The sequence below is a fragment of the Balaenoptera ricei genome, chromosome 11 (genome assembly GCF_028023285.1).
Source record: "Balaenoptera ricei isolate mBalRic1 chromosome 11, mBalRic1.hap2, whole genome shotgun sequence".
In the NCBI taxonomy this organism is placed as follows: Eukaryota; Metazoa; Chordata; class Mammalia; order Artiodactyla; family Balaenopteridae; genus Balaenoptera; species Balaenoptera ricei.
In genome coordinates this window covers 11,174,034-11,188,009 of record NC_082649.1, presented here as the reverse complement: position 1 = coordinate 11,188,009, position 13,976 = coordinate 11,174,034, and the positions used below count along the sequence as shown (strand labels likewise).

The 13,976-nt window shown below is 41.1% G+C and overlaps 1 long non-coding RNA gene across 1 annotated transcript; it reads right to left on the bottom strand.

Moving 5' to 3' along the window:
- Positions 1 to 195: 195 nt before the first annotated feature.
- Positions 196 to 6,500, bottom strand: LOC132375407 (uncharacterized). The gene is made up of 3 exons (XR_009506000.1): positions 6,412 to 6,500; positions 6,115 to 6,174; positions 196 to 329 (listed from the first exon to the last, which is right to left on the bottom strand). It is a non-coding gene; the product is annotated as an uncharacterized LOC132375407 (long non-coding RNA).
- Between the last annotated feature and the right edge of the window lie 7,476 nt (positions 6,501 to 13,976).

Sequence of the window (13,976 nt, the reverse complement as noted above, 5' to 3'; positions counted from 1 at the left end):
CCGCGGCTTGGCAAACCGCGCGCGCACGCCGGACACCTTCCCGCTGACCCTCCGAACAGAGCCGGGAGCCAGGCCAGCCGAGGCTGTTAGATCTTTTGCACGGAAGCGAAACAAGGTTCCGAGAGGAGGAGCAGCTCTCCCGATCGCCCAGCTGCCAGTGGTGACATCACAGTGAACCCAAGTACTCGCCCTTCTCCAGGTTCTGTGATCATCAGACTAGGTTTCCCAAGGAACCCGTCAAATCCGTCATACTTGGCCCCCGGCCTTCTGGCGTTGTCCGTCCATATCATCCAGCCTGTTTAAATTATTTCAACAAAGAAGAACCTCTCCTATTAAAACGAAGGTAACACACACACACACACACACAAAATGTATGAGAAAGATTTTTTTAAATCCAGAAGAAAATAAAAATTGCCTCTAACCATCCCGAAGTAACCTCTGGTAACATTCTGGTGTCTTTGCTTCAGTGCATAGATACTGTACGTGCTGTTTTATAATCTACTTCATAGTAGCTTAATATTTTGCAAGAGCTTCCACATCATTAAAAAGCTTCAAGAGCACCATTTTGATGGCTACATAATATTACATCCTACAGTTGTACCATAAATTAGAACCTATTAGTGTTGGACATGTTTAGTCTAGGGTTACTAATCCAGATGGTGTTAGTATTAGTTATTGCTTTTACTATTATTAAATTACAAACAACGCTGTGATTGTTATGATGAACTTCTGTGCAGATAAAGCTTTGCTCTAATATGGCGTATTTGCTTAGAATAAATACCTAGAGGACATTGTACCAGGTCAAAGGGAATTTACGATTTTATTAACTGTTGGCAAAATTACCTCCACAGAGGTGTCCTCAAACTACATTCCCACATGCAGTTCATGCAGTGCATGAACACGCCTCTCTCCCAACACTCTTGGCAACGCAAGCTGTTACGGAACTTTTCCACCTTTGTCCATTCAAGGGGTTAAAAAGAATTGCATCACATGACATTTTCATTTGCCCTGGGAGATGGCTGTACCAATTGACAGGCACACTAGCTCTGTGCCAGTGCGTTTTCCCCATAACCCCCACTAAAACTGATGTTTTAATTAAGAAATTTTTAAAGATACAAAAATAGGTACAGAAAATAAACATATCTGTATGCGATAGATTCTTAATTAAACATCTGTCCCTTGCTAGATCCCATACCTGCATTTAAGCTTTCTTCCAGTTTTTCAGTGTTATAAACAATGTTGCACGGAGCTGGGGATGCTCAGATCTTCTGACCCAGCAATCCCACCGCTTTATTAAACATTGACATCTTGTTCTCCAAAATGTGTGTGCCCATTTATACTCTCCTCGGCAGGGCTTGGCATCATCAGATTCTTTTTCATGTTTGCCAATGTAATGAATACGAAATGTTAGTTCCCTTTTGTTTAATTTACATGACATTGATCACTAGGAGGGAGGAAAATCATTTCTTCTGTTTTGGGGCCATTGGGTGTCCTCATATCATTTGGCCTTTTCCACTGGAGCTGTTTATAAATTCTGGGCCAAAGCCTTTCTTGGTAAAGTGCGTGCCAAAGAGCTTCTCCAAGTCTCAGTTTTGTATTTTTCACTTTATGATCCCTTTAATGTACAAAAGGATTTTTAAAAATATTTTAATGTAGCTAAATTTATTGATTTTTTTCATTCATGGTTTGTTGCTTCTTGTGTTGTGGTTAAGAAGTCTTTTCCTACCCTGAGATCATAAAAACATTCTCTTTCATTTTCTTCCAAAACTTTTAAAGTCGTGCTTTCTCATATGTAGGTCTTTAATCCATTTAAATATGGTTTGATATAGGGATCTAACTTATTTTTTCCATGTGGATAAGCAGTTGTTCCAATGCTGCTTGCTTAAAGTCCTTATTTCCCCACTGATTTGAAATAGCATCTCTGTTATATACAAACTTCCATATGTGTGTGGGCCTGTTTCTGGACTCTATTCTGTCTCTTCCTGTGCTAATATCGCTTTCTTATTGCTTAGTTACACTAGAGTTAAGTCTTACTATGGTGATGAAGTGAGTGAACCCTCATATGTTGATCTACCTCTTCTAAATTGGCCTGGCGTTCTTGGTTCTTTGCTCTGCCTTATACACATTAGAATCAACTTGTGAACCTCAAAAACACCTAGCTTGAATTTTAATAGGAGGACATTCAATTCATAAATTGCAGAAAATTAACATCTTTAGAAATCGATTCTACAAATCCATCGATATTGAGTATCTTTCCATTTACTTAGGTCTTAAGGAATTTTTTAAATTTCATACATAAAAGTTTTCTACACCTTTATGGTAGATGTATTCCTAGGTACCTTTCTATCTGGGGTTGCTATTTTCACATGTATAGTTTTCCAAACTAAGTTTTTCTAGTTGCTTGTTGCCAGTGAATAAAAATTTACTTTTGTATAGCCAGCAATCTTGCCGAACTTTCTTATAATGTTAACAATTTGTTCTTAGACTCTCCATTAAGACACTTTTATAGTCGTGAATTATTTAAAGGGTTTTTTTCCCTCCAAAATTCCAAATATGTGGTTTGGTTTGAATTGGTTTTTTCCTCCAAAATTCCAAATATGTGGCTTGGTTTGAATCGGTCTAGCAGTTGAGTATGGTCAAGAATGTGGTCTGTGTGATTCTTTGCTGCTTATCAAGAAATGCTTTGTGACCTAATATGTGGTTTTTTAGTAAATGTGTCATGTGTTCTTGGAAAGAATGTCCGTTTGCCACAGGGGTGTCTGATCAACCTTGCTCATTGTGTTACTTAAGTCTATAGCCCTACTAACTTTTTGTCACCTTAAACTGTCAATTACTGAAAGAGATGTGTCCCAAAATTCCCCTGTGACTATGAAATTGCTCATGTATCTGAAATTTTATCAATTTGTTGCCTCATATAACTTGATGCTATGTTTTAGGTGCCTGCAAGTCATAATTATCTCTTCCCAGTGAATTGTTCCTTTTTATCTTTATTTAGTGACCATTTTTCCCCGAATATTTCTTTTTTGCTTCAAAGACAGTCTTGTCTACTCTTATTATAACCACGTCACTTTCTTTGGGTTAATATTTTGCTAGTAACTTTCTATACTTTTACATTCAACATTTCTTTGTCCTTAAGTTCTATGTCTTTTTAAAGCATGCAGTTAGATTTTTCTAATCCAATACAACTGACTTTTGAGAGTTTAATTTTACTTTTTTCCTGAATTCTGCTATATTTGAATTTATTTCAGTCATCTTGTTTCATGCTTCATACTTAATTGGACTTTTCTCTGCTTCTTTATTTTCTCTCTTACTTCTGTCTTATATTGACCACACTTTTATATTCAATAGTGTTCTCTACCGGTTGAAAAGTTATACATAGAATTTCTCATCTTAAGTGATTACCTCTACATAACTTTTAATAAGCATAGTCGATCTAATAAAGTCTAAAGTTAATCAATGTTGCCAACCTTCTCCCCAAAATGCCTGAATGCCTGACCTCTGCACATCCCCTGCCCATCTTACATACTATGGCGACCTATACCTTCACCCCACCTTGCGTTTCTACTCCCCAATTAGTCTTTTTTATGTATTAAGTATCTGTTCAAATCTATCTAATATCAGACATCTCACTGCTTCTTTATAGGGTCAGTTTCTTCTGAAGTATATTCCTGAGTAATTCTTTCAGCAAAGATCTGTTAGTAGTAAATGCTCTTCATTTTTATTTGCCTGAAAATGTTTATTTTGCCCATATTCTTAAATAATAATTTAGTTATAAATAGATGGCTGTTTTATCTTAGCCCTTTGACTATATTATTCTGTTCTGTTCTGTTTTTGCTGTTGCAAAGTTCTGGACAAACTGATAATCGTTCTTTTGTAGGCAACCTGTCTTTTATCTATAAGTGCTTCTAAGATCTTGCATTTCTACTTGGTGTTGTTTCAGTTATACTGTGCTGTGTCTAGTAGAGAATTTCGTATTATTTAACCTGCTGAGGTTCGTAGCTTTCATTAGTTCTGGAAAATCTCCTTTATTGTCTTGGAATATTGCCTGACCTCCATTCTCTCTGCTGTTTCCTTCTGGAACACCTAATAGATGTGTGTTGGACCCTCCCATCCACACTCCATGTCAGTAAGCCCCTCTTCCAAGGGTTGTCTCCCTTCATTTCTCTCTGCAGGCTTCCAAGTAGTCCTCAGACCTGTCTTTCCAGTCACTATTATTTATTCACTGATATGTATCTTCAGTTTAACATATCAAGTTTTAAATTATAATTTTTTAAAGATTTCTGAAGTTATATTGGATTTCTTATTTAACTCAGTCTGGTTTTCTTTGAAGGTGTCTTATACTTTTTTTTTTTTTGTAGGTCCTTGTCTTTTATCTATTTTATATATAGTAGTGTGTATCTGTTAATCCCAAACTCCTAATTTATCCCTCCCCCCACCCCTTTCCCCTTTGGTAACCATAAGTTTGTTTTCTATGTCTGTGAGTCTCTTTCTGTTTTGTAGATAAGTTCATTTGTATCATTTTTTTAGATTCCACATATAAGCAATATCATATGATACTTGTCTTTCTCTGACTTACTTCACTTAGTATGATAATCTCTAGGTCCCTCCATGATGCTGCAAATGGCATTTTTTCATTCTTTTTTACAGCTGAGTAATATTCCATTGTGTATATATATATATATATATATATATATATATATATACACACACACATATATATATATACACCACATCTTCTTTATCCATTCATCTGTTGATGGACACATAGGTTGCTTCCATGGCTTGGCTATTGTAAATAGTGCTGCAGTGAACACTGGGGTGCATGTATCTTTTCAAATTCGAGTTTTCATCTTTTCTGGGTATATGCCCAGAATTGGGATTGCTAGGTCATATGGTAGTTCTATTTTTAGTTTTTGAAGGAACCTCCATACTGTTCTCCAGAGTGGCTGCACCAAAAGTGTCCTGTTCTTGTATTGTGTTCTTCATTAATCCTTTGATGACTTTTTATCATTTTAAACGTGTTTCTTTTATAATCTACCCAATGATTATATTATCTGAAGTTCTTGGAGTTTTACTATTGATTTTTGCTTTGTTTGTTAACTCTTGTTTTTTATGGATTTTTTTCATGTATTTTGTAACTTTTCATTGTAAGTTAATCTTTAATCGGGGCTTCACACAGGGGGATCCTAGAGGGTCTGGGAGGAGGGTGTAGCCTCCTAGAGAGATTTTATGTTTGTTTCAACCAGGTGCCCCAAAGGTATTAGCAGCCTGGGACAGCATTTTATATTAATCTCTTAGTGGTATGTATCCTAGACCACTCTGGTAATTTAAATTTAAATACCATATCTTTGTGAGGGCACCTCTATGATTATAAATTAATAAATTAAGGGTAGGCTTTTGTTTTTTTTTTAAAAAAAAGCTTCTTTGTCATCTCGCTGGGTGAGTAGGCAATTGTTTGTAGTTCATCCTTACATTGGGGTGGGGGTGGGCTTCAGTTCCCATTTTCTCCTCTCCTGGGGCCCAGGCTTCCTCTTCTATGCCTGCTGGTTATTAAAACCTAAGCCCCTTGATTCCCCAGCCAATTCTGAAGCCCAAACAACTGCTTTTCCCCACCTGCACCCCTCTGCTCTCCCACCCCACCCCTGCCCCTACCAAGAAGCCCAGCGTCAGCTCGTGCAGGCTCATAGCTCTTTCTTCATTTATTACCCTCCAGATTGCCCTTACTGTCTTGCAGGTACAGCTAGATATTGGTTAGAATTTATTCATTATTTCTAGAAATTTGCAAAAGGTGGGTTTTTTTTTTTTTGTATTACACAGAAAACCATGTTGCTGAAAATAGAACTCCCCAATCTGTTATTTAACAGCCTAAAACTGTGACTTCACAGCAACTCCCGCTTAACCTCCAGAATTCCCACATGTATTTTTCATCCTTAATGTATTCCTCCTCACTTTCTAAAGAGTCCCTCATACTGAGGTATGAACATATTTCTGAGAAGTCCACTCCTTATGAAGCATTATCGGGTTATACAGGCCACATTACAATAAAAAATTAGAGGATCTCAGAGTGTACTGGAAGTGGCAGCAATTGTGGGAAGGAACAGCTCCAAGTCCTACCTTGGGGGTCTTCCTTGAACGGGAGAACGGAGTTTACAGATGGCTTGATCTTCACTTTCACTGGAGAGAGAAAAGTAAAATGAACATGAAGAAGTGCATATGATCTTTCTGAAACCAGTAGCTGTCACCTTCTCGTGTTTCTGCTCCGTTATTTTAAGAAAAACCCTAAATCATTAGAAAACATTCTCACTGCCAATGGCAGGCATGCATTCACCTTGGGCAATAAAACAAAAATAGCCAGTGCCCTCGCCACTTCTTCTGCTGACCCTCAAACCCTCCCTTTGCACGACTACTTACACCAGGACTGTGGCTTGTTATTCTATTTTCTCTCAGAGGTCTTGCCAGTAGAGCAGGTCGTCACATTTGGAATTCGGACATTGGAGAACCTGGGCACAGTTTGGAAGCCAGGAGAGGAGAAAGCTGAAGAACGACGTTATCTTAGTTCTCCTCGCCTCCCCCGCCCCAGGGCAGGGGCTCTGGGGGATGGGCATCGAAAGGAGGACGTTTTAGTTCACTATTATTAAACATTTACTAAGCAGCAGGTACGTTGTGCAAAGATTGTTCTGAAGAAGTTTACATGGGCGGACACTCTTTTTTCAAGTGGAACTTGCTTTGTCTCTCAATTCTACACAATTTCTCTCTGAAGGTCTGAGGCTGGGGGGGGAGGGGTGTGGAGTACAGAGCTCGAGGGCAGTTCTACAAAGAGGGAACGGACAGTGAGGATAGGAATCAGGGAAGGTGGAGATTGGATCAGGAGAGAAAGGAAATGAGAGTAAAGCATGCCCTTTGAGGGAAAGTCCTACAGGAGGGGCCAGTGAACACATTTTTGGTGTTTGAAGTCGTCAGACACTTATCAAATGCTGAGCACATCACAAATACACAAAAGATGTTTGTGATTGACTAGGAATAGCTCACCTGGTGACTGCTGCTAGTTGACAGGGGGCAAAATCCATGGTTACTGCTCTGGGCACCCTTCTCTCTACCCAGACTCTCGCCTCTTGTGTTGACTGACCTGATGGATGAGGAAGTCCTATAAAAAGAAAAGGGTGGGTTTCCCCTTTGCCCCAAGGGTGCCTTCTGAACCTCCTTTCAAGAGAAGGGTTTTTGAACGAAAAGAATGCTCTTGAACTAATCCTTCCAACAAATCTACCACAGCTGAGCCCCGTCAAGAGTCAAGGTTTGTGGCCAAGCGCCTCTTGGTCCACAAACAGCCCTGTGTGGAGAGCTCTTATCAACTGGCCACGGGGTCATGAGGCCTCACTCCCACAGCCCTGCCTTGGAGCTGATGGGAACTTCAGGCACCCCCTCCACCACTCCAGCTTCTCCCAGGGGCTTTGAGAACCAAAGAGAGGCTGAGAGGGAAACCCAAAGTGTGGATATGTAAATTATGTTTTTTACTAAAATTCCCCCATTAGGTTTTTCCCTTTGGACTACTTCTTAGTCACCCTGTACTTTCCAGTGATGTGCTCATTTGTTCACTTAATGAACAAAATAAATAGAAAGACCTCTTGCTTCCGTGCTTTTCTGGCTGGCTTGCTTTTCTCCTCTGAGAAACTAGAAGCATTTAGAGACGTCGTTCACAACAGGTACAAGTTGCAGAAAAACAAAACACAGAGAAATTGGCCTCAGACTTGATTTGAGGTGCTTTGGAGGAAAGCCTCCTCCCACACCGGGTTCCTCCAGGCACCAGACTCCTCCAAGGCCATGTGAAGAAGACCTGCCATCCGATGAATTCCTCGTGTTACAGTAACATCTACGCTGGAGTGACCTGTTCACATGCGCCTTCCTGTGTCTTTGGACTTGCTCTCCGTCCTTCTAGAACCTTCTTGCCCTGAATCACGGCCCGGCTTCCTCCCTCATTTCATTCAAGTCTGTTCAGACATCACCTTTCCAGAACAGTCTCTTTTAACTACTTTATATAAAAGAGTCAACCTCTGCCACCTCCTTTACCCCGTTTTATTTTTCTCCATAGTACTTCTCATGATATGACATTATCTCACATATTGGTTTGCTTTTTATATTTTGTTTCCTCCACTAGAATTTAAGGTTGTATCTTTTTTAAAAATTGCAGTATAAATGTTATATAATGTATATGTTGCAAAATGATCACCATAGTAAGTCTAGTTAACATCTATCACCATATATAGTTTCAAAAATTTTTTTCTTGTGATGAGTCCTTATGATATCTAATCTCTTAGTAACTTTCAAATATGCAATATGGTGTAATTAACTATAGTCCCCATGCTGTACATTACAGCCCCATGACTTATTTACATTATAATTGGAAATAGGTACCTTTTGACCAGCTCTACCCATTTTGTTTACCCCTCACTCCCTGCCTCTGGCAACCACTAACCTGTCCTCCGTATCCATGAGTTTTTTGTTTGTTTTTTAGACGCCACATATGAGTGAGCTCATACGGTGTTTGTCTTTCCCTGCTTGACTTATTTCACTTAGCATAATACCAACAAGGTCCATCCATGTTGTCATAATTAACAAGATTGCCTTCTTTTTTATGGCTGAATAACATTCCAGTATATATATATATATATATATATATATATATATATATATATATATAATCACTTTTTAAAATCCACTCATACATTGATGGTCACTTAGGTTGATTCCATGTCTTGGCTATTGTAAATAATGTCACAATAAATATGGGGGTGCCCATATATTTTCAAGTTAGTGTTTTCCTTTTCTCTGGATAAATACCCAGAAGTGAAATTGTTGACTCATATGGTAGTTCTAGGTTTTTTTGGTTTTGTATTTTTTGAGGAACCTCCATACTGTTTTCCATAGTGGCTGCACCAATTTACATTCCCACCAACAGTGCACAAGGGCTCCCTTTTCTCAACATCCTAGCCAACTTTTGTTATTTCTTGTCTTTTTGATAATAGCCATTTTAACAGGTGTGAGGTGATATCTCATTGTGGTTTTGATTCACATTTTCCTGATGATTAGTGATGTTGAGCACCTTTTCATGTACCAGTTGGCCATCTGTATGTCTTCTTTGGAAAAATATTTATTCAGATCCTCTGCCCATTTTTTAATTGAATTTTTATTTTGCTATTGAGTTGTAAGAGTTCTTTATATATTTGGGGTATTTACCCCTTACCAGATATATGATTTGCAAATATTTTCTCCCATTCAGTAGGTTGCCTTTTCATTTTTTTGACAGTTTCCTTCTCTGTGCAGATGCTTTTTAGTTTTATGTAGTCCCACTTGTTTATTTTTGCTTTTGTCACCTCTGCTTTTGGTGTCAAATACAAAAAAATCATCAGAGAGACCAATGCCAAAGAGCTTAGCATGTATGCTTTCTTCCAGGATTTTTATGGTCTCAGTTCTTACATTCAAGTCTTTAATCCATTTTGAATTGATTTTTGTGTAAGGTGTAAGATAGGGGTGCATTTTCATTCTTTTGCATATGGCTATCCAGTTTTCCCAACACCATTTATTAAGGAGGCTGTCCTTTCTTCACCATATTTTTGACTCCTTTGTCATAATTGATGGTGTATTTCTGAGCTCTCAGTTCTGCTAATTATGTATCTGTTTTTATGCCAACCCCTTACTGTTTTGATTACCATAGCTTTTAATACAGTTTGAAACCATGGAGGGTGATGCCTCTAGCTTTGTTCTTCTTTCTCAGAATTGCTTTGGCTATTCAGGGTTCCATTTGTTTTTTTATGGAGGCTTCATCACATAAGCATGATTAATTAAATCATTGGCCATTGGTGATTGAACTCGATTTCCAGCCCCTCTCCCCTTCCTGGAGATTCGGGGAGTGGGGAAGGTAGATGGGACTGAAAGTTCCAATCTTCTGATTACATGGTTGGCATCACTGGAGGCTTGGAAGGTCTAAAGCAGAGACTGCAAACAGGTACTTACAGGGCCATGAAGGTAACATGAATGCATAAAAAGAGCCAGTTGCCTGACACTAAATTTGACCTATGTGAGAATGGAGGCAGTAGGGAGTAGTGGGGCCCATGGCAAACTGAACAGCAACAGCCCACCTAAAAGGAGCAGCCACTACTCAGCTCCAGCCAACAGTTGCTAATGTGAAAATGTTAACCCAGCATTGTCAAATCTTTCTGGGATTTTTTTTCCAGAGAAGCTGAGAATTTAGATATTTATATGAAATCTCTTAAATGTTGCAAACCATTGATTTTTGTTCAAAACACTATGCAGGACAAAACAAACACATCCATGGTGTCATTTATGTCATAGGATACAACATTTGGTGGTAGCAGCCTTGTCTGGGACCTTACAGACAGGATCCTTGATGGCCTGGGTCAGCGCCAGGTGACTGATTGCCTCACATGAAGCTAGATGATGGATTTCAGTTGAGACAGAAAAAAATCATGCTAAGAGGAGAGAAGATTGAACAAATGGATGCCAAGGACAAAGTTCTCCATCGCCACTTGGCTGCAGGCCATTCCCATCACAGCTTAATAAGGAGTCATATAAATGTCACAAAATGATTCATTAACATTTTTCTTCTTTGGGGTATAACACCCATAATAACCAAGCAAGGTGTAAAACGTCTGTCTTAGCCATTTACACATATAACTCTCTGGGTGATGCTTGAGAACATCTCAGGAACTCCCAAATGCACCAGCAGCAGCACAAACAGACATGGTCTTGGCCTTGGGCGAGGGAGCAAGACAGGAGATGCTCACAAGCTCACCCTACGCCAGGCACCACCCCGAACACTGACCTACTATCATGCTGTATGTCTGCAGGATTCTGCTCTTCAGAACAGAGAACAGGAGGTGAGCTTTCTGTCTGGTGTGACTAAAAGCTATGAACATGAGCACCTTCTCTTTTTTCCAAAATGGAATTCAGCTGGAGACACAGTAGAGCTGTCAGGAAGTCCTAGGACTGCCTTTCAGGTGCTTATTCTCTAGTATCGGGTCCTGGGGTTGACATCCCTCTGCTATACATACGCAAGAATCATTATCCCAGAGATGAGTCACTTGTAAGATGACGGTGTTTGTTTAACACCAGATGTTGCTTGCTTTCCCTCATTTCCTTGCTGTTCGTAGCCCTGGGGATGCTGCACTAGTGATGGTTTTGAGGAAGGCCAGGAAAAGTCTCCCCCACCCGAACGGATCTGTGAGCAGCTGCCGCAGGAAGAGCCGAGATGGCAGAGCGTCCGTCTCTAATGGTAAATGCAGCAACGGTGCTTCATGCACAAACACATCTGAGCTTCTTGAAGGGTTTCATTTTCTAGAACCGATATCAACAGTGCCATGGAAAGCACATTCCACTAGGACCAGAAAGAGAAAAGAAAGTAACATTTACTGAGCGGTACTCACCACACATGTACATCACACTGCTTAATCCTTATGATAATTCCGATGGGTGATATTCAGATTTCTATTGCTCTACCTCAGGGAATTGATGCCCAGATAGGCCTGACCCAAGAGACCAGTGTTAATTAATCATGTGTCTTGGACTTTGCAGATTTTGAATGCTCTGTTCCACAGTCCCTGGCTGGGGCTTCAGAATCTGTGCCCACTCTGTTGTTCCACCAGGAAGAGCCCAGTGACCCCGCACTTTGGTACCCTACCAAACTTATTCCATAAATACCCTCTAGGCCACACAAGTGAGCATCAAGCTGAAAGGGAAGAGAGGATTCAAATTTGCTTGTGGTCACTTACATAACAGAGAGGCAAACAAGCTGAAGAAAGTTCCTTAAAAACGCATACACAGTAGCTTACACGAGAGCAAAATACCGTGACGTCACTGAGTTAAAGGCTAACTTTCATATGTCTCCCAGCTAACAGAATAGACCTTACCGAAAGGGTTAAACATGAGAGCACAGTCAACTGTCTACTATTCCAAAGGCAGGCTTGTGTGGGGACTTGAGTCCAAAAAGTATACCTGTAAAAGGGAGTTTGCCAACCAGGAAAAAGAGAGGTGAGATGTTTGGGGATCAGAAGCCAACATCTCAATGGCATCTGAAGTATAGTAAGTTGGTCCAAGTTGGAAGAAGCAGACAGTGTGTGTGTGTGTGTGTGTGTGTGTGTGTGTGTGTGTGTGTGTGTTCAGGGTTGGTGGGTCAGGAAGGTAGATGATCGGCATCAGGGGATGTGACAATGTTTGCCCGGGTTTTGGACAGGAAAGTCGGGCTGGGAAACAAGGCCAGACTCTTGACCTGAGGACTCTGGGCAGCTGGGCGGGAGTCAGGCAAGACCAAGACCCCCCCACCCCCCAGCTGAGCACAGATTCCCATCTGGGGCCTTCAGACTTGTTCCCTGAGCTTCCTGAGTCATGAGCCTGGAGCTGGGTGTTGTAGACAGAAACATAACCCTCTAAAAGCTGTGCGAGTTGTGGGATTTGGAGAGCCTTTATTTGTCAAAGAGCATCTCCACTGATCTGCGTGTCTTAACAAACTTTGGCATTTGGGGTTCATGTTCTCTGGGTGATGAGGCTCTTCTCTCTCACTTCAGGTCACTGAGCGAGTAGAGGATCCACAGCTGCTGCTGGCAACTGAGTGAGAAAAATTACAACTTAGGCTTTGTGGATTTGAGGATATGCCTAAGTGGGAGTGGGTATATGTGTGCATGTCTGTGTGTTTCTACAGGATTGAGGTGCCTCTTTTGGATGGGAGTTCAGGGCTGGGAACCCCCAAGCACCACTTCTTTCTGAGCAAAGGAAGCCGCAGGAATGGGTGAGGGTGGAGGTGTCTGCAATCTCCCCACCCTACCCCCTCCCCCTCTCCTATCCCAATTCAGGCCCCACCTGTCAATCTTGGAACCCAATCCCATTGGCAAATTACAGCCTGAGGGTAAGAGCTGATAGGACCTGGCCCCTCCTCCACACAGGACCTCCTGAGACACAGCTAGGAAACAGAGATGGGGTTTTTCTCACCTGTTCTCTCCAGTCCTCGTGAGCACAAGCCAGTGGGCTCCAAGTCCAGTATGCACTTTTCTTCTACCTTTACGCCAGCTTACAAATTACTATACATGACTGAAAATAACCTACATCTGAATCTTATTTCTAACATCTTCACTGGTCCTGGACCATAATCTTTCATTCTCAACAAAGACCCAGGTCTGACATTCCACATGTCCCATTTGTCACCTCACACATGGACCCCATCCTAAGTCCATTAATTATTCCTGGTCCCCTAAAGTTTAACTGTCTCACATTATCTATTTTTCCCTCATGAAGACCTAGGGCCCTTCCTGTCAACAGGCCTCAGGCACAGTCAGCCTCAAGTGTGTGGCCAAAGCCACACTGGGGTCACTGAGTCAACCAGGGCTCATTACAGCTTTGGTCTTCTGAAGGTGACCCAGGTCCAGTTCACCTGGGTGGGACACATCATTTTCCAGGATCTAACTTCAGATGTTTGGGGCTTCTCAGAAAGTCTGGATGGAACAGGATGCTTGAAGTAGGAGGATAGTTTTCAACATTTAGGAGATCTTTTAGTAAGAGCTATGGCTTTGGTTTTGTAGCCAGGGTGGGCTGTCCAGAGTAACTGACCCTTGGAGGGTTTAAGCTCACCCCCTTGTGTTCCTGCATGACAACAAGTAGCCTCTCCATTCACCTGGCCTGCACTGCAGAGGAATCCCAGGATCGTTCTTATGGTGCCACTCGAGCCAGCCCTGCAAAAAGTGTCCCTACCATCTCTCTTGGCTCTCTACGATCTCTCTCAAGGCTCTCAAATTGTCTTTGAGTTTTAAGGAATGCCAAGCTCTACAAACTTAAAGAGAAATCTCTTAGTAAAGCCTCTTAGATTCAGCCTTCACAGCTTAATCCAACCCCGGAAGGTTGCCAGGGGAACAGACTGAAAAGGAGCATTAGGAGACTCCTAGGGGTGGTGGGGACCTGAACTTCCTGTGCTGAAA